Source organism: Eublepharis macularius, chromosome 2 (assembly GCF_028583425.1).
Source record: "Eublepharis macularius isolate TG4126 chromosome 2, MPM_Emac_v1.0, whole genome shotgun sequence".
NCBI classification, from domain to species: Eukaryota; Metazoa; Chordata; class Lepidosauria; order Squamata; family Eublepharidae; genus Eublepharis; species Eublepharis macularius.
This window is the reverse complement of record NC_072791.1, coordinates 13,799,199-13,819,612: the sequence shown is the minus strand read 5'-3', so window position 1 is coordinate 13,819,612 and position 20,414 is coordinate 13,799,199. Positions and strand designations below refer to the sequence as shown.

The following is a 20,414-nucleotide window of genomic DNA, read 5'->3' as shown; positions in this document are numbered from 1 at the left end:
TGTCCAGGCTTGTTTTGTATCCTTGCTCTCTCTTCATTTGGGGAAAATCCACTCAGTTGAAGATACGTTAAAGGTCCCCCCTTTCGCATAGTAAACTGTTGGCTAAAGGCAAAGCTAACAATATAAATGTGTGGAGTGTGGGAAGAGCTTTTCTTGGTATACAAATCTTACTGACCATCGACAAATCCACACGGGAGAGCAACCATATAAATGTGTGGAGTGTTGGAAGAGTTTTTCTCAGAGACAACATTTTACTGTCCATCTACGAATCCACACAGGGGAGAAACCATATCACTGTCTGGATTGTGGGAACAGCTTTGCTTGGAGGTCCCACCTTACTTCTCATCAACGAATCCACACACGGGGGAAGCCATATAAATATGTGTAATGTGAAAAGAGGTTTTCTTAGAGATCAGGACTTATTGTGCATCAGTGAATCCACTCAGCAGAGAAACCATATAAATGATTAGAAGAAGATGGAAGAAACTTGTGCTTAAAAAATAATCTTTTCGGACATCTGGGGAAATGACGATCTGAACTGGATCAGTTCTAAAACACTCCATACTTCCCTTGCTATACACGTATTTATGCCAGGTTAGAGGGAACGTATTTCTTTATCCATACACCTCTCCCTATAAGGGAGACCTGATAGGTGAATCCATGGAATGGTTGCCTGATTTATGCAGATCCTACCTGCGTTCTGATAACACAAAGTCAGCAGAGAATAAGGGTCCTTTGCCAGTAAAGTTTGACCACCCTATTTTACCCATCTTTTGCTTTTTTCCTTTTGCTCTTTTCTTTTTTTCATAAATCTTTGGGGCTGATTTCTAAAGATTTGCCTTGGAACTATAAATTATCTTGGGATGCTGGTAAATCCCCAGCAGTGTCTGACTTCACCGGAAAGAGTTTCTGAAATTTATGGACTTACAAAATACCGAGAACTGATTCACGAGAGATTTATAACAGTGCAGATATAAACTATTGAATTATGCCTACCTTAAGTTAATTATTTCTTTCAAGAAAGCTCTACCTTTAAACACAGGTGAAGCAATAGAAACATGGAATTATTTGTATTCTTACTTTCCGGACACATCCTATCTTACTGCAGATATCTGTGGATTATTTTGTCTCTGGACCAACAATTGCGGGTTTTTTCATTGTGGACTAACAACTGGTTGTTCTTCCCCTCCTTTTGTTAGGGAATGGAGCTTCAGCTCTGGTGTGCCACAGCAAAAGAGCAACTTGGCAGATTCGACAAACAGATGATTAAACAGGAGGATACAGAAGAAAAATTACTTTTTTATTTTAAATATTATCAATTAGAGCACCATCTCTGCTCATTTCTAGTATACAAATATAACAAGAAGACCTTGGACTTTGTTCTTTTTTTTCCAGGCAACAGGAAGCGCAAAGGAATCAGCATAGTGGAAAATAGAAATATCACTGCTGGGACACCCTCCCATTTGTTACTTTTTGGCTTCCGCCCATCCCTCTCTCTCTCCATTCCTTTTTCCTAATTCCATTTCTCCTTATTATCTCTCCTCCCCTTTTCTTTATTAAATTTTCTTATCAAATTTAAATGTCAGTACAAGATACAAAAAGTTTTGCTGGTGATATAATGATGATTCTGACATGATGCCTAGGACATCCGCCACACTTTTTGTTTTCCACTTTTCTTTCTACTTTTATTCATAAAGACTTATTTTTAAAGACATACAAAGACTTAAGACAACATCCCTATCTTATTCATAATAGTTTGCTTATTCCAACTATAAAAAGTGATAGTTCTAAACTCTTTATTTGCATAGACAAAGTATATAGTAGTAGTATATGGAAAAATTGTATAATATTTTTATAAACCGTAGGAGCTACTCATCTTACAATTTGCTCATCTTACATTACAAACTTACATTTGTAAAGGGAGATAAAATCATTGTTTACATACCTGGCAAAGTGGAAAAAGAAACAAAAATGAACTAATTATTGGTGCAGTTAAGAATAAGGAGTTGGGATGTTAAGAAGACGAGATGAGATATATTTAAAAAATATCAATTAGACCTTTAGTAGCTGTATGCTTTGTTTTTCTTTTCCCTTTCTATACTTTTAATTTTTTCCACAAAAAAATAAAAATTGTACCAGTAAAATATAAACAAGAGAAATTCTTAGGAGGAACAGCCTCTCTAGCCGAAGCACAAATGCCTCTTTCCTGGTTTCTCCTGACTAATTTCCACCATGTACATGCAGTGGGCTGGTAGAGTGGTAACATGTCACCTTCCAGTTGGGAGCTACGCATCGGCCTGCTTGTGGATCTGGCTGGACTGGAGGCTGCTGAGCAATTATCTGAAGTTTCTGCCCCAGCAGAGCACCCTGGCTGCCCCTCTGATGGTCTTGTGCTGGAAACAACAACCAGGCAAGGTAGTGCCAAGCCGCTTTTGAAGCTCTGAAAGCTGTGCCTGTGGCAGCACATGCCTCTGTCGCATGACTGCATGGACTTACAGGCGGATGCCATGCACACACTCACCAGTGTCCGTGCTGGAACTGATGCTCAGACCATATAAATTCCTCTAAACGAGTAGCTTTTCTATGTTTCTTTATTTTCCTTAGACTATAGTCTTTTGCCTGTATTACCCTAGAGTTGTGCTTTCGTAGCAGAGCACACTCCAAACCCTTGCCAGCATCATTACGAACTCCATGGGAGCAGCTGTAACCCTGGGCCGCTGCTCAGGCGAAAGAGGAGGTCTCTAGGTGCAAATATCTGGGGACGGTGTCAAGCCTTGAAGAGAGACCCCAGCATTCCCCTTTGCAAGGGTGTTGGAGATGGAAAGGGGAAAGCTTTTCTCAACCTCAGCCTTCCATCTGGGGTTGTGTGTGCCAGTGAGACAGAGGGTCTCCTCCAAGCCCTCCAAGGAGACCTTCTGCCACACTGGCAGGCAGCCCTGGCTGGAAGCCTGAGGTTCTCCCCCTACAAGTAGCCCTGTTGTAGGTTTCCTCCCTACAACAACTCAGCCATGGGAACATTCTGGGTGATCTTTCGCCAGTCGGTCTAGTTTGGCCCCTCCCACCTCACAGGGTTGTCCGGGGGATAAACTAGAGCAAAGGAGAATCATACTTGTTGCAGTGAGCAACTTGAAAAAGGGCAGGGATAACAATGTAATAGATCTGGCGAGCGCTTGAAAAGAACAGCAATAGGTCCCTCTACATCATCATAACAGAGCGTCTCACAGGTTGTCCCTGTTCCCACCTTCCATTTTTAAAACAGCAAAGGCCTAACCTCCTTTGTTGCAGAATGCTTTCCTCCTTATCTCTCTTTTCTGCACCACTACCATGGGCAGAGTCTTGCCTAGCCAGCCTTATTGGTCCTCTTGGGTGTCTGGGCACTGACTGGAGGGGAGGCGTACAGGAGAAGTTGTGCCACAGGATGCCAACCCATTGGAAATATTCTCCTTGAGTCCATAATAGCAAACTTGCTCCTGCTTAGAAGCCCCTTATCTTCCTTAGCTGTTATATATTCTAGATCAGGACGTTTGTTGCTCCACCATCCTTGGCCTCCCCAGTCGTAGCATTGGCAGCTTCTGCTTAGGAAATACTTGGAGATTTGGGGGAGGAACCTGTGAAGGGAATAGCTTAGAAAGAGAAGGAGCCTCATTTCCAAAATATTGTTCTGCCGTGTCCCGAATACTTCCTGCTGTTTTCTGTGGTAGTGGCGTTTATTTGGTGCTCGTTCCTGCCTATTCCTCGGTGTTCTGGGAGCACTTTGGATGGGGAAGTGTTAATAAAAACGTTCCCGTTTGGTGTTTTCATTTCTAAAATATTGTTCTCCGGTGTCTTTAACACATCCCATTGATTTTTGCGGTAGTACCTATAAAAAGATTCTCATTCAGGAACAGAATAAGACAAGAATGAAAACAGAAGAAGAATTAGCTTTTTGTTATGGATGGTTTCAGTATAGGCAGATAAAGGATTTGTATAACTCGGAGCGTTCAAAAGATGTAATTAGATGGAAAAACTCAGAATTGGAAGAAATTATACTACAGGAAAGCAAGAAGAAAATTTCAAAGATTTATAAAATTCTTTTGAAGTGGTATTCTGAGGATGAGACTGTTAAAGTCCAGATGGTGAAGTGGGCTATAAATTGTCAAAGAGATATAACAATGGAGGCATGGGAGTACTTGTGGAAAAATACATTGAAGATTTCAACTTGTACCAATATTAAGGAAAATGTCTTTAAGATGATATATAGGTGGTATTTGACGCCAGAAAAAATAGCTTATGGTAACGTTAAGATGTCAGATAAGTGTTGGAAATGTAAAAGTCACGAAGGATCATTGTTTCATATGTGGTGGACTTGTGAGGTTGCTAGGCAGTACTGGAGAGATATTTTAGCAGTGATAAATGAGATTTTGCAGATTTCAATAACAAAGAACCCAGAACTCCTGCTACTGAACTTAAATATGGAAGATGTTCCGGTGCAACATAGAACATTGTTATTTTATATGACAACAGCTGCAAGAATATTATATGCACAGAAATGCAAGAAATAGCATCTATTGGAGATTGGATACAAAAGTTGCTGTACATGGCGGAAATGGACAAATTGACAAGAAGGCTGAGAGATCAGAATCCTGAAGAATTTTTTAATGACTGGGAGAAACTCAAGGAGTATTTGGAGAAAAAGTGGGACATGAAGGGGAAATTATGGCAATTTGAAAGTTATTAACTGGGGTGATTAGTAGAGATAGGGATCTTTACCATTTAAAGTGAAGTTTTAATTATTGTTAAGTTTATGTTTAGAATAGATTTGATATTAATGGATATTTAGTATACTAATGGAATATGAGATAATAAAATATAGATAGAATAGATAAGTTATAGAATAAGATATGGGTTGGAAAGCTGTTGGAAGTCTCTTGAAAAGGGGGGAGGGAAAGGATGGGGGGAAATTGATATTTAGGTTTTTAATTGAAGATTTTGCTTATATGTACACTCACCTAATAAAAATTTCTTTTAAAAAAAGATTTTTGCAGTAGTACCATTTGTTTAATGCCCATTCCAGCTTTTCCCTTATCCCTTTCAGAGGCAGCCTCATGCAAAGTTACCACAGCTCAAAAAAGTATTTTTCTCCTTTTTCACAATACAAGAACTCATGGGCACTCAATGAAATTGCTAAACAGTCGGCTTAGAACGGATAAAAGGAAGTACTTGTTCACCCAAAGAGTGTTTAACACATGGAATTCCCTGCCACAGGAGGTGGTGGCAGCTTCAAGCATAGACAGCTTCAAGAGGAGATTGGATAAACATATGGAGCAGAGGTCCATCAGTGGCTATTAGTCAGAAGGTATAGATGGAAGTCTCTGTCTAGGGCACTGATGCTCTGTATTCTTGGTGTTTGAGGTGGGGCAATCAATGGGAGGACTTCTAGTGCCCCTTCCCCACTGGCAGACCTGAGGACACCTGGTTTTTTAGCCACTGTATGACACAGAGTGTTGGGCTGGATGGGCCATTGGCCTGATCCAACATGGCTTCTCTTATGTTCTTCAAGTGCATTCTAATGCTTGGTGGGAGGGTTGCAGGAACCTGCTTGAAGCACCAAAGACGAGCCTCTCCCCTCCCCCCTGCAGGAGAACATGGCCACACTGTCACTGCACGGTGCAGTCTGTGGCTATGGACATGACATGTGAGTTTCTGGGGGGGGGGGAGGAAATTTAAAAATCCTCAGGATCCATGAGGGTCCGTGCCTTGGATTCTTGTTACTGCACTGTGACAGTGCCCTGAAGTAGTGGATGCGTGATTGTTATGGCGCTGCCGGTAGACTAAGAAATGTTCTAAAATGGGAGGATTCGGTTTACTTTGTTTCCATAGAAAAATGCACGCTCCGCAGGGCAGAGCCAGAAGTGGGGTATTTTGCCTTTCTGGACATGAGGGGAGGGAACACGAGGCAGCCCCCCCCCCCAGGACTGTTTAAAAAGAGGTAAGCAATGGACAAATATTTCCTTTGCAAAATGCCTCCCTGCTTTTGGCCTTAGTAGCCAGAGGGCTCCGTTCACCTTCGGGGCTTTCCTGCTTTCTCTCTGGAAGCTCCTCTTCCCTGGGGGTGGAACTGAGTCCTTCTTGCAATAAGGGATGCTTCTCTAGCCACCTTTTTAGCCCTGAGGCTCAGCAAGCCTCGGCCCTCCCCTTGCTTCACTAAAGGGAATAGGGATTCTTTGGTTTGGTGGTTCCCTCTCAGAGAGTGAAAGGGGGAAGCTTATTCGGGGACCCATAAAATTTACTTGAACAATGCCCCCCCCCCAGTATTCCTGGGCATTTCCCCCATAGGAAATAAATAATCATTGGCTAAATTCAGGATTCTCTAACTGGATGAGAGTATCTGACCGGGAATTCAGGGATACCCTGAAACCAAGATCTGGACCATCCGGTACATGCCCCTCCCTTCCCGGTCTACAGTCCCAGTCCCTTTTCCAGAGCATCTCTCTGAGCCTTTTCTTACAGCACAGGCAGATTCCCTGAATTGAATAGAAAGCCCTCCTAAATACTTCCGTTTCCCACAGTTTGCAGAAAGCCAGGAGGGGAGGAGCTTTCCTCAATTCCTTAGGAAAGTCATTCTATAATGGGGGGCCACCACAGAGAGTGCCTCGCCAAGAGTCAGCTTGTAACTTTCAGTGGCCAAGGTGAGATGCAAAACTGATTCCCCTAGATTGTAATCAGACACTAACCACTAGACCACACTGTCTCAGCTCAGGGCGGTTCTTCGAGGCTTTGTAAAGGAGGGGATGCATGATTTTTGCAGTGAAGTCTATGGCTCCGGACATGACGTGAATTGATGCTGAGCTTTGAGGGACTCCATTAAAAAGTCTTCAGGACCCATGAGGAGCAAAAAAAAAAATTAAAATCTTCAGGACCCATGAGGATTCGTGGCATGGATTATTGTTACTGCACTGTGACAGCACCCTGAAATGGTGTGTGTGTGTGATTGTTATGTTGCTGCCTGTGGACTAAAAAATGTTCTATGAGGGGAGGGTTCGGTTTACTTTTATTTCCATGGGAAAATTCACCCACTGCAGGGCAAAGCCAGAAGTGGGGTATTTTGGCTTTCTGGAGAGTCAGCCGAAGGGTTAAAGGGAAGGCGTCTCGATTCCTAGAGAGGCCTGAAGAGAGAAAGTCAGCTGACTTGTTGCAGTCACTTCCTGTGTTGAGTGGGGAAGGGGAGGAGAGGCAGCGCTGGAGGACTTTTTAAAAAGAGGTAAGCAATGGACAAATATTTCCTTTGCAAAATTCCTCCCTGCTGTTGGCAATAGCAGCCAGAGGGCTCCGTTCACCCCCAGAGCTTTCCTGCTTTCTCTCTGGAAGCTGCTTTTTCCTGGCGGTGGAGCTGAGTCCTTCTTGCAATAAGGGATGCTTCTCCGGCCACCTTTGGAGATCCACAACTCAGCAAGCCTCAGCCCTCCTCTTGCTTCACTAAAGGGAATAGGGATCCTCTGGTTTGATGGTTTCCCCACTTTTAAACCGCAGCGACTGGCTGCAGGGGGAGCTTGTTCAGGAACCCACAGAATTGGATCCCAGGGTCCAAATCTCCCGGTATTCGGGGGATTTTTAGTGAACAATCAGGAACAGGTTCCGGGCAAATTTGCTGAGGTTTACTTCAACAATAATCCCCCAGTACCCCTGAAATTTCCTCCCATAGGAAATATTCATTGGACAAATTCAGGATTCTCTAATCGGATGAGAGTATCTGACCATTAATTCAGGGATACCAAGTTTTTCTTTTATATCCCTGAAACCCGGATCTGGGCCATCTGGTGCATACACCCCGGTCTACTGTTTCACTCCTTTTTCTGGACCATCTCTTTGAGCCTTTCCTTACTGCACAGGCCCATGGCCTGAATAAAAAGTCTCCCCTAAATAATTCCATTTCCACAGTTTGCAGAAACCCGGGAGAGGGGGAACTTTCCTGAGGTGGGGTCAACTACAGAGAGTGCACATGTGTGGGGTAGCCTCGGGACCCTAGCTGTACTGGGATCTCAATTGGACCCCCCCCCCCCATTTTGATCTCAGCAAGGGCCTGGAAATAGAAGATGGAGGCTGCATTAAATCAACAAACTGATACCAGGTAAGTCGCACTAGGTAGCAAAAGGTAACAAATACCAAATATAGGCCTAAGTGAATGCAGAGCAGCACATCCATCCATTATACAGAGCCCTTCCCCACAAAGAGTAGAGGGCCATCCGCCCCCCCCCCCAGGCCTTCAGATTCCCCTTCCAGCATAATTTGACCCTAAGAAATGACTCAGATATCCAAAACAGTTTGTAACTGTAGATTTTGCCCATTTTCAGGGTGGCACCAGCAAGGGCATGGTCAGAGGGCATAGACAGAGAGGCAATCCCGTAATTTTTGTCATGAGCCTGGCGCTGTTGTAGCACAGCCGTGTTCCCATGTGGCTTTCTTATTTTTTCTTGCTGTTCTCGAATAGGAAGTGTGGGCTTTTAGAGAGTTCCCCTCTTCATGCTGTTATGGCATACTGAAGGTCTGCCCATAGGCTCAGCACTCATTGATTTGCCTGAAAATCTGCAGTCTTTGAGGTGACTTCTGCAGCCTGGCGCACTTCAGTTGCCTTTGCTTCTAGAAATCCGCCTGTCCTCTTCAGATCATGGGCACCTCAGACAATCTGATCCATATTTCATGAGTCAGCAAGCCCTGTGAAGTCACGTGTCGGACTCGGGTTTCTCAGATGAGCCACTGAGATCTCTGCCAGGCTTTGCTTCCTTGTACAACAAATAATTATTTCTTTAGGGAATTTTTCTGCTGCCTCTCCAGAGAGCCTGACTGAGGCGGCTTAAAAAGCACATTCTAAAGAAAACATAAAAGATTACCAGGCATTAATTAAAAATACAGCATAAAAAACCCATCCAGAATATAAAAACATAGATCCTTGAATGGCAACAAATAGGGCTTTGTAGACTGGATACTATCAAGACGGTATTCACAGCTCAATTTAAAAGCTACCCTTCCAAAACTTCATTTTAACTTGGGACACAAAGCTCTTCCAACATGTTAATGATATTTAGAGTGCTTGTCTGCGCAGATAGTGGAAAGATATGAAACCAATCTGCAGGTTGGGGTCCTGCAAGCTTCCAAATTGAGGTCCTGCAAGCTTCCCCTTCCTTGTCTCTGGCTGCTCTATGGCTCTGGTGGCTTCCATGGACAAGCCAGACTGCTGGTGAAATCTTTTCCAGTTGTCTGCAGATTCAAGAGATCCAACATCTCTGGGACTCTCAGTTGCTCCCTTCTGCTCCTGGTTCACTCTTTCTAACTTCTCAACCATTTTGTAAATGTGTACCCCACTCCTGACCCCATGCAATGTTCTCTGGCATCTGTTTTTCAGGTTTGTAGGAAGATCTGTCTTGTCAGTTCATGACCCCAGTCTTTGGATTTAAGTATCCTCAGATGAGGGCCGCTTGCCTTTTAGTATATAAGATGCTGTTATTAAGCAGAGTGGGGCCTTTCTGCTTGCTGTGTGGAAGCTCCACTTTTATTTACTCTATCCAGCTTTTTATTTTCAAACATTCTTGATTCGGGGGTATTCCATGAGCTTTTGTATGTCCAGGCTCTCCTTTTTAGATATAGATGTTCATACATACATACATACATATGTATATCTCTGTGTGTGTGTGTGTGTATCTATGTTCACACCTATATATATCTATATATATCTATATATACACATACACATATACATACATATATATATAGCCTACAGATCAGTTTCCTCTTTGCAGAAGGTCATAGATTCAACAGCTGCCTTTAGAAGAATCTGGCAGAGGAGGAAGGCGATCCACTGGTCCAGGTGGAGGCTGTATGGAGAGGAAGGGAAGATGAGGGGAGAACTGGACTCACCCACTCCAGAAGAAAGAAAAGGCCCTGTTGCCACGGAGGCTGGGAGCAGAAGGGAACTGTGGGAAGGAACCTTGCAGAAGAGCTTGGGAGAGGATTTTCCCCCTTCAGACGTGCAGCGACAGCAATTCTGGCACTTACGTTACCAGGAGGCTGAAGGGCCCCGAAAGGTCTGCAGCCGACTCTACCGCCTTTGCCTCCAGTGGCTGAAGCCAGAAAGGCACAGCAAGACGGAGATCCTAGACCTGGTGATCCTGGAGCAGTTCCTGGCCATCCTGCCCCCAGAAATGGAGAGCTGGGTCAGGGAATGTGGGCCAGAGACCAGTTCCCAGGCGGTGGCCCTGGCAGAAGGGTTCCTCCTGAGCCACGCAGGTGACAAGAATCCAGGCCAGGAGGTAAGAGGGCTTCATCTAGGTAATATGTGGGGCACAGGATATGATCAGTGAGGGATGCCCTTAAAATCCATACAGATAGCCCCTACTTTTTTAGCAACCCCCCCCCCTTTAACCCTGTTCCTTTTCTCAACAGTTTTCCTTTGTGGGACCTCCACTTCTCTTTCAAGTTCAGGAAAGGATCAACTTTTGCCACGGAGCAACATTTCTAGGTAAAATCAAATAAGCTGTCCTACACACTTGATGGATTAGGTGGGCTGCTTTTATTCCCCCAACCTCGGTTCGGGTTGGGAAAGATGCTCACCTCAGCTTCTCAGTTTAGAAATATCTATTTGGGGAAGTAAAAACGTAGAATCGATTTTAAATTAGTGCAAGCTCATTGGAAGAAGAATGGTTTAGGCCATACCGTATCTATAATTATATTATTCTTGCCCAGTGGTAGCATGGGAGAGGGAACTGCTACGCTAAATACTTGAAAAATTTTGAATGTCTTCCGCTTACCATTTGATCCTTCCAGATGAGACCGTGAACCCAACAATATATTCTTTGCCATATGTTTGCAGCAGAGAAACATCAACTTCTATATGGCCAGAGCAGGTAAGTGTGAAATTGCAATTCATAACCCCGAGACCCTCCGTGCACCGCCCACCCCTCCCTACCCCAGAGAGAACCCCTCTCTCTCTCTGCCTCAGTTGCTATCTGTGCCGTTCACTAGAAGGAAAATGGAACGGTCTGGCAGAAGTTTGAATCCTGCAAGACAGCTTCTACTTCTAGTCATTTTGTCTTGTTCTCATGAGGGGAAGATTTGCTCCATTTTCTGAGAGGATGGAGTGGTTTCTTTTTTTCTCTTTTCAGGGTCCGGTGACCTTTGAGGAGGTGTCTGTTCATTTCACTGAGGAGGAGTGGGCTCTACTGGATGTGGAAAAAAGAAGCCTTCACAAGGAAGTCATGGAGGAGAATTTTCAGAATGTGGCCTTTCTGGGTAAGGGTCCCCTTTCCCTCAATTCACAGGCTTCCGGCAGAAATTGCTCCTTCTAAGATGGGCTTTTCTGGTGGAGACTCTCAGTAGGTGACTGGGGCAGCTCTACACGATGCAAATGGTAGGACTTCAGCATCTCTAGTGGACTCCTCAAGCTTTAGTCTGTAAGCTAAAATATTGGCTTGTAAACAAAGGAACAGTTTATGGGATGTGAACAGGGCCTTCCTAATGGGCCTTCCAGAGCAGCCATTTTAAATAACAGCTATTTAGATTTATATAGGGCTCTCACTGCATGTTTGAACCAGTTTGTATAGTGCGGACCGTTTTCTTGTGTGTCTGGATAGGACCTCTTTGGCTAACCTTCAGTCAAAGATTTTTGAAGAGGAGACAGCCAAGAATAGATAGGAATGCTTTCTCAAACGGTTAAAACAGAACAAAATGTCGGCTTCGTGGTGCCTAATCTTGGAGGAAACTTCCATACATGGCCTTGTATTCAACATTTATTTATTTAGATGCCTCTCCAGATAACACAACATGAATCATCAATTACGTAATTTAAACAAGCATTAGAACAGCCTAAGAGACCAACTGAGTAGTTCTCAAAAATATCCAGAGAATAGTCCTGAGAAGAAAAGGAGAACACCTAAAAAAAGTGAAACCTTTTCGTTCCAAGTCTAGTTGAAAAGAAGTGTTTGGACCTGGAGCTAGAAAGATAACAAAGCAGGCACCAGGCAAGCTTCTCGAATGGAGGAGCCACTGCTGAAAAGGCCCTCTGTCTGGTGACCACCGATGTGTCTCGTTAGGGGCACTCAAAGCAGGCCTTGGGGGGGGGGGGAGATCTTAACGAGGCTACGGGCACAGTCTGGCCCTATGCAGACCCTCTGGGCCCATTTAGGGCCTTAAAGTTAGAACCAGAACCACTTGGGGCTGCTCCAATTGGTCCCCCAAGACCAGAAGAATTTCTTCTGATTGGTAGTACTTCTTTGGAGAAAGGGGATTGGACCATGGGTGTGACAAGTGCAGGAGAAGGGCAGCAGGCTCGTCCCTTATTTCTTGTTTTCTGTGAATTTTCACATCTTATCCTGCCCTTCTTTCATGGAATATAGAGCAGAATTGGTGAGATTTCCATTTACTTGCTCAACAACCTTGTGAAGGAGGAAAAACTGGGGAAGAGTGATTGGTCCGAGACAACTCCAGTGTGCTGGAGACGTAGGGAGCTCTACTAGGGTCCCCGTAGTTCATGTCTAAAGCTCTTTTCCGGAATGTGCTTCTGTTCTATTATGGTCCAAACGTTTTATTTTAAGTGCAGTCCGGAGTAACGTAGTAGTTCATAGTACAAATGTAAAGTGTCACACTCCGCATATATCAGGCCAGGAGGTGATGCAATTAGAGTAACGTGGTGGGGAATGTCCCAGTGCACAGTGGCAGGAGAAACAGAGGGAAGGGAGGGAAATTACAGTGTATAAATGAATATCAACAATACCTAACACAAGAAATGCGTACTAAAAGAGCAACTTAATATCAAATGCATAACCAATCCACTTCCTCATTCCAGCCATGTGTTCAGAGTGTAAATACAATAGGTCTGTCTCACTGTCAGAGGTTGGAACAGACATGAGCTCAAATCTTTTCCAGCACCCAGAAATGCAAGTGGTTATCTCTATGTCCCAGGGTCTTAAAGTGCTGGACCAAAGAGTGTTTTTTCTTTATAATCTAATGCAGCTTCCACGTTCACAAATTCCCAATATATGCTCTCCCCCCATTCCTTACTCTGAGTGAATTCTGATTGGATCATGCCCTGGCCTGCTATATAACAAGTGTGAAACTTTACACATTCCGCTATACACTCCTACCTTACTCCAGACTGCAATGAAAATTGGATTTTTGGACCATAATAGGAAGGTAATATTTATTAATTTGATAGTAGTATTATATATAATTTAATACATGTGGTTTGGAATCCTTTTTATACATTTCATATACAGAAATTTTTATTATTAGGACCTTTCTTGAATATTTTTTCAGATACACAGTTGAATTAGCACGCAAGATACGTGCACTTCATGAGGGCAGAGGGGGATTTCAATTGATGCTACTTAAGTACATCTCTGCCTTGAATTTCGTACATGAATTAAGAAATTTTGAATCAATTCTTGTAGGAAAAACATTTTTAATGTGGAAAAAGCAATAATCGAGTAGCACCTATAAGACTAACAAAATGGGTGGCAGGGTATGAGCTTTCATGAACCACAGCTCACTTCTTCAGATAGAAGTGAACTGTGGCTCATGAAAGCTCATATCCTACCATTAATTTTGTTAGTCTTATACGCGGCTACTGGACTCTCACTCTTTCCCACGGCTATAGACAGACTAACACGGCTACCCATCTTGATATATTTATGTCATAATGAAAAATTATAAGTACTGTATCAAATTTAAACCTTTTTTTTTCTTTTTCCCCCCTTCCCCCCCTCAATTTGGTCCTATATTGATTAACCCTGATAGCATGGTCTGGAGTTAATGTGTAACAACTACACTTGACCACGGAAGTAGGCCATAATGCTGAAATGTGGTTGGTCAAGGTCACATAAGGTCTTTGTACTGAGGCTATATTTTGCGCTGTATTAGTTTTTCTAAAACCATTTTGTAATAAGTACATGTATTTGTGTGTGCTGTATATTTAGCAAATTAAATACTGGCCCTTTCAATTTGGATTCACTTATTTTTTAATGTTCTTCAGCCCCTTTTTATGTTCCTGGGGTAATCCTGATAGCTACCTTTGGGTTCAGGAAAGAAGATCCCTCCAGGCTAAATAGGCCCTGGACCCGAGAGGGTTTAAGCCTTCCACTTCACATAGGGCAGGAGTAACTGAGAGTTTAGCGGGAATTAGCTTTTTTCTGCATTGTGCTTGTGATTGGACTAGATGGCCCTCCTTTGGATTCCTTCCGGCTCTATTTTTCTATGTTTAACCTACATGAAAACACAATACTCAAAACTTAACACAACACAAGGTGCGTCTTTTCTTCAAGTGATTTCTGTTCTATTGTTCATCAAAGAGTTGTTATTGACTTTTTCTACTACATTCTGCTTTTGTTTTAAGCTCTTATCAGTCTCCTCTTTATTCCAGAGGCTAATGGTCCCCAGAGAAAGCCTGAGGGAGAACCACAACAACTCTCATTGGAAGGGGAAGAGCAGAGGAGAAGTAAAAGGACAAAATGGAAGAGGGGGAATAAATCATCCTATTGCCGAATTCATACCAAGGAGAAACCATATAAATGTGTACAGTGTGGGAAGAGTTTTGTTCAGAGTGGAGGCCTTACTGCCCCTTGTCAAATCCACACAGAGGAGAAATCATATAAATGCATGGAGTGTGGGAAGGGCTTTGTTCAGAAGTCAAATCTTACTGTCCATCAAGGAATCCACACAGGGGAGAAACCATATAAATGTGTGGAGTGTGGGAAGAGCTTTGCTTGGAGTTCACAGCTTACTGTCCATCAACAAATCCACACAAGGGAGAAACCATATAAATGCATGGAATGTGAAAAGACCTTTGCTAGGAGTTCACAGTTTACTATCCATCGACGAATCCACACAGGAGAGAAACCATACAAATGTGTGGACTGTGGGCAGAGCTTTGCTCAGAGTTCAGAGCTTACTGTCCATCAACGAATGCACACAGGGGAGAAACCATATAAATGCATGGAGTGTGGGAAGAGTTTTGCTCGGAAGGCACATCTTACTGACCATCGACGAAGCCACATAGGAGAGAAACCATACAAATGTGTGGACTGTGGGAAGAGTTTTGCTCAGAGTTCAAAGCTTACTGTCCATCAAAGAATCCACTCAGGGGAGAAACCATATAAATGCATGGAGTGTGGGAAGAGTTTTGCTCAGATTGGACATCTTTCTGTCCATCGACGAATCCATACAGGAGAGAAACCATACAAATGTGTGGAGTGTGGGAAGAGCTTTATGTGGAATTCAGCGCTCACTGTCCATCAACGAATGCACACAGGGGAGAAACCATATAAATGTGTGGACTGTGGTAAGAGTTTTGCTCAGAGTTCAAAGCTTACTGTCCATCAAAGAATCCACTCAGGGGAGAAACCATATAAATGCATGGAGTGTGGGAAGAGTTTTGCTCAGAATGCACGTCTTACTGTCCATCGACAAATCCACACAGGAGAAAAACCATATAAATGTGTGGACTGTGGTAAGAGTTTTGCTCAGAGTTCAAAGCTTACTGTCCATCAAAGAATCCACTCAGGGGAGAAACCATATAAATGCATGGAGTGTGGGAAGAGTTTTGCTCAGAATGCACGTCTTACTGTCCATCGACAAATCCACACAGGAGAGAAACCATACAAATGTGTGGAGTGTGGGAAGAGCTTTGTTTGGAGTTCAGAGCTCACTGTCCATCAACGAATGCACACAGGGGAGAAACCATATAAATGTGTGGAGTGTGAAAAAACCTTTGCTGGGAGTTCACAGCTTACTGTCCATCGACGAATCCACACAGGAGAGAAACCATACAAATGTGTGGACTGTGGGAAGAGCTATGCTCGGAGTTCCCGCCTTACTATCCATCAACGAATCCACACAGGGGAGAAACCATATAAATGCATGGAGTGTGGGAAGAGTTTTGCTTGGAGTTCCCGCCTTACTATCCATCAACGAATCCACACAGGGGAGAAACCATATAAATGCATGGAGTGTGGGAAGAGCTTTGCTTGGAATTCCCGCCTTACTATCCATCAACGAATCCACACAGGGGAGAAACCATACAAATGTGTGGACTGTGGGAAGAGCTTTGCTCGGAATGCACGACTTACTGACCATCGACGAAACCACACGGGTTAGAAACCGTATAAATGTGTGGAGTGTGGGAATAGTTTTTCTCAGAGGCAACGTTTTACTGACCATCTACAAATCCACACAGGGGAGAAACCATATCACTGTCTGGATTGTGGGAACAGGTCCTACTTTAATTCCCATCAACAAATCCACACACGGGGGAAGCCATATAAATGTGTGTAATGTGAAAAGAGGTTTTTCTAGAGATCAGGACTTATTGTGCATCAGTGAATCCACTCAGCAGAGAAACCATATAAATGATTAGAAGAAGATGGAAGAAACTTGTGCTTAAACAATCATCTTTTCGGACACGTGGGGAAATGACGATCTGAACTGGATCAGTTCTAAAACACTCCATGCTTACCTTGCTGTAGATGTATTTATGCCAGGTTAGAGGGAGTGTATTTTTCTATCCAGACACCTCTCCCTATAAGGGAGACCTAACTGTTAGGTTAATTCATGGAATGGTGGCCTGATTTATGCAGATCCTACCTGTGTTCTGATAACACAAAGTCACCAGAGAATAAGGGTCCTTTGCCAGTAAAGTTTGACCACCCTATTTTACCCATTTTTTCCTTTTTTCCTTTTGCTCTTTTCTTTTTTTGATAAATCTTTGGGGCTTATTTCTAAAGATTTGCCTTGGAACTATAACTTATCTTGGGATGCTGGTAAATCCCCAGCAATGTCTGACTTCACTGGAAAGAGTTTCTGAAATTAATGGACTTACAAAATACGGAGAACTGATTCATGAGAGATGTATAACAGTGCAGATATATAAACTCTTGACTTATGCCTTCCTTAAGTTAATTATTTCTTTCAAGAAAGCTCTAACTTTAAACACAGGTGAAGCAACAGAAACATGGGATTATTTGTATTCTTACCTTCCGGACACATCCTATCTCACTGCAGATATCTGTGGATTATTTTCTCTCTGGACCAGTAATTGCAGGTTTTTTTCATTGTGGAGTAGCAACTGGTTGTTCTTCCCCTCTTTTTATTAGGGAATGAAGCTTCAGCTCTGGTGTGCCACAGCAAAAGGGCAACTTGGCAGATTCGACAAACAGATGACTGAACAGGAGGATGCAAAAGAAAAAAAAATACTTTTTTATTTTAAATATTATCAGTTAGAGCACCATCTCTGCTCATTTCTAGTATACAAATATAACAGGAAGACCTTGGACTTTGTTCTTTTTTTTCAGGCAACAGGAAGCACAAAGGAATGAGCATATTAGAAAATAGAAATATCACTGCTGGGCAAGCCTCCCATTTGTTACTTTTTGGCTTCCGCCCATCCCTCTCTCTCTCCATTCCTTTTTCCTAATTCCATTTCTCCTTATTATCTCTCCTCCCCTTTTCTTTATTAAATTTTCTTATCAAATTTAAATGTCAGTACAAGATACAAAAAGTTTTGCTGGTGATATAATGATGATTCTGACATGATGCCTAGGACATCCACCACACTTTTTGTTTTCCGCTTTTCTTTCTACTTTTATTCATAAAGACTTATTTATAAAGACATACAAAGACTTAAGACAACATCTCTATCTTATTCATGACAGTTTGTTTATTCCAACTATAAGTATGTAGTAGTAGTATATGGAAAATTTGAGTAATATTTTTATAAACAGCAGGAGCTACTCATCTTACACTTTACTCATCTTACATTACAAACTTTCATTTGTAAAGGGAGATAAAATCATTATTTACATACATGGCAAAGTGGAAAAAGAAAGAAAAATGAACTAATGATTGGAGCAATTAAGAATAAGGAATTGGGATGTTAGGAAGATGAGATGAGATATATTTTAAAAATATTAATTAGACCTTTAGTAGCTGTATGCTTTGTTTTTGTTTTCCCTTTCTGTACTTTTAAATTTTTCTACAATAAAATAAAAATTGTACCAGTAAAATAAAAACAAGAGAAATGTGTAAAAAAAAAAAAGGATCTGTGGGACGAACACAGAAAAATGTTCAAGAAACATGTCAAGAACTATGGGCTGGAATATCAAAAAACTACAAAAACAAACACAAGAAATTCTGAGTGTTAAAAAGAAGCAAAAAGAAAATGAGATATCTAGAAAGACAAGATTCACAGACTGAAAAAGCAGAACAAAGAATAGGAATCTTGGAAACTCTTGGGAAAATCTTGGGAGGCCAAATTTGGAAGAGAGAGTGGAAGTTGAGAATAGATATGTGTTGGCTATCAAAAAGCCCCAAAATAAATTTAGACAAAGCAGAGATTCAACCAAAAACATTCACAGATCATAATCCCGTAGAGGTAGTTTAGCAATAGAATAACAAACGAAGATGAAGAGGGAAACTAAACGATACGCTTTTATTACAAAATGATAAAAACATTCTGAAAGAATTTTTATAAACTAAATAATACAAATGGAACGTCTTCAGTTACAGTTTGGGAAGCAAGCAAAGCTTTCATTAGAAGATTTCTATTAGCAGTTGCTGCTAAGAAGAAAAGACAAAAAACAGAACGAACTAAGACATTAGCTGAACGAATCTAAACAATGGAGCAAGAGCTTTAAACAAGTTAAAATACATTTTGGAAAATTAAACAATTAAAACATTAACTTGATATGTTAGAAATGGAGGAGGTACAGAAAAAAACAAAGCCGTTTTGAAAATGTGAACAAACCTGGCAAATATTTGGCGTATTGTGTTTGAAAAGAGAAAGAAAAAAGAATCATATAACATGTATAAAGAAAGGAGATCAGGTTATATATGCAGAAAAAGAAATACAAGAACAATTTATCAGTGCTCTCAGGACTATACAAAAATAAGTCTGTTACCAGCCTGCCTTCTCCCGCTAATCAGCCAAGAATTGGCCGGCAGAGACATTAATTCCCAGGTGTTTGCTTCCCACAAGCGGTCACCTGGCAAACCTAATCAAGGCCAGTGTTGCCTGCTCAGACCGGCAGCAGCTCTCCAGGGTCCCAGATCAAGGTCTTTCACATCACCTACTACCTGATCCTATTCACTGGAGATGCCGGGGATTGAACCTGGGACCTTCTGCATGCAAAGCAAGGGACATTCCACTGAGCCCTGGGCACACCCCTGAAGAATTAGATCAGCCTCACTCTTAAGTACTACAACCATTAATGGGACTTCTTAGGAGGAACAGCCTCTCTAGCTGAAGCACAAGTGCCTCTTTCCTGGTCTCTCCTAACTAATTTCCACCAGGTACATGCAGTGGGCTGGTAGAGTGGTAATACGTCGCCTTCCAGTTGGGAGCTACGCATCTGCCCGCTTGTGGATCTGGCTGGACTGGAGGCTGCTGAGCAATTATCTGACGTTTCTGCCCCAGCAGAGCACCCTGGCTGCCCCTCTGATGGTCTTGTGCTGGAAACAACAACCAGGCAAGGTAGTGCCAAGCCGCTTTTGAAGCTCTGAAAGCTGTGCCTGTGGCAGCACATGCCTCTGTCGCATGACTGCATGGACTTACAGGTGGATGCCATGCACTCACTCACCAGTGTCCATGCTGGAACTGATGCTCAGACAATATAAATTCCTCTAAACTAGTAGCTTTTCTGTGTTTATTTTCCTTAGACTATAGTCTTTTGCCTGTATTACCCTAGAGTTGTGCTTTTGTAGCAGAGCACACTCCAAACCCTTGCCAGCATCGTTACGAACTCCATGGGAGCAGCTGTAACCCTGGGCCGCTGCTCAGGCGAAAGAGGAGGTCTCTAGGTGCAAATATCTGGGGACGGTGTCAAGCATTGAAGAGAGACCCCAGTATTCCCCTTTGCAAGGGTGTTGGAGATGGAAAGGGGAAAGCTTTTCTCAACCTCAGCCTTCCATCTGGGGTTGTGTGTGCCAGTGAGACAGAGGGTCTCCTCCAAGCCCTCCAAGGAGACCTTCTGCCACATGCAGCCCTAGCTGGAAGCCTGAGGTTTCCCCACTACAAGTAGCCCTGTTGTAGGTTTCCTCCGTACAACACCTCAGCCATGGGAACTCTCTGGGTGATCTTGGGCCAGTCGGTCTAGTTCAGCCCCTCCCACCTCACAGGGTTATTGGGAGGATAAACTAGAGCAAAGGAGACTCATACTTGTTGCAGTGAGCAACTTGAAAAAGGGCAGGGAAAACAATGTAATAGATCTGGCAAGCGCTTGAAAAGAACAGCAATAGGTCCCTCTACATCATTATAACAGAGTGTCTCGCAGGTTGTCCCTGTTCCCACCTTCCATTTTTAAAACAGCAAATGTCTAACCTCCTTCGTTGCAGAATGCTTCCCTCCTTATCTCTCTTTTCTGCACCACTACCATGGGCAGAATCTAGCCTAGCCAACC

At 42.8% G+C, this 20,414-nt stretch overlaps 1 pseudogene; it reads left to right on the top strand.

Annotated features, from left to right (window-relative positions):
* The first annotated feature begins 7,152 nt into the window (after positions 1 to 7,152).
* The window catches only part of LOC129323703 (zinc finger protein 208-like), a 31,978-nt pseudogene continuing 18,716 nt past the window's right edge, over positions 7,153 to 20,414 (top strand).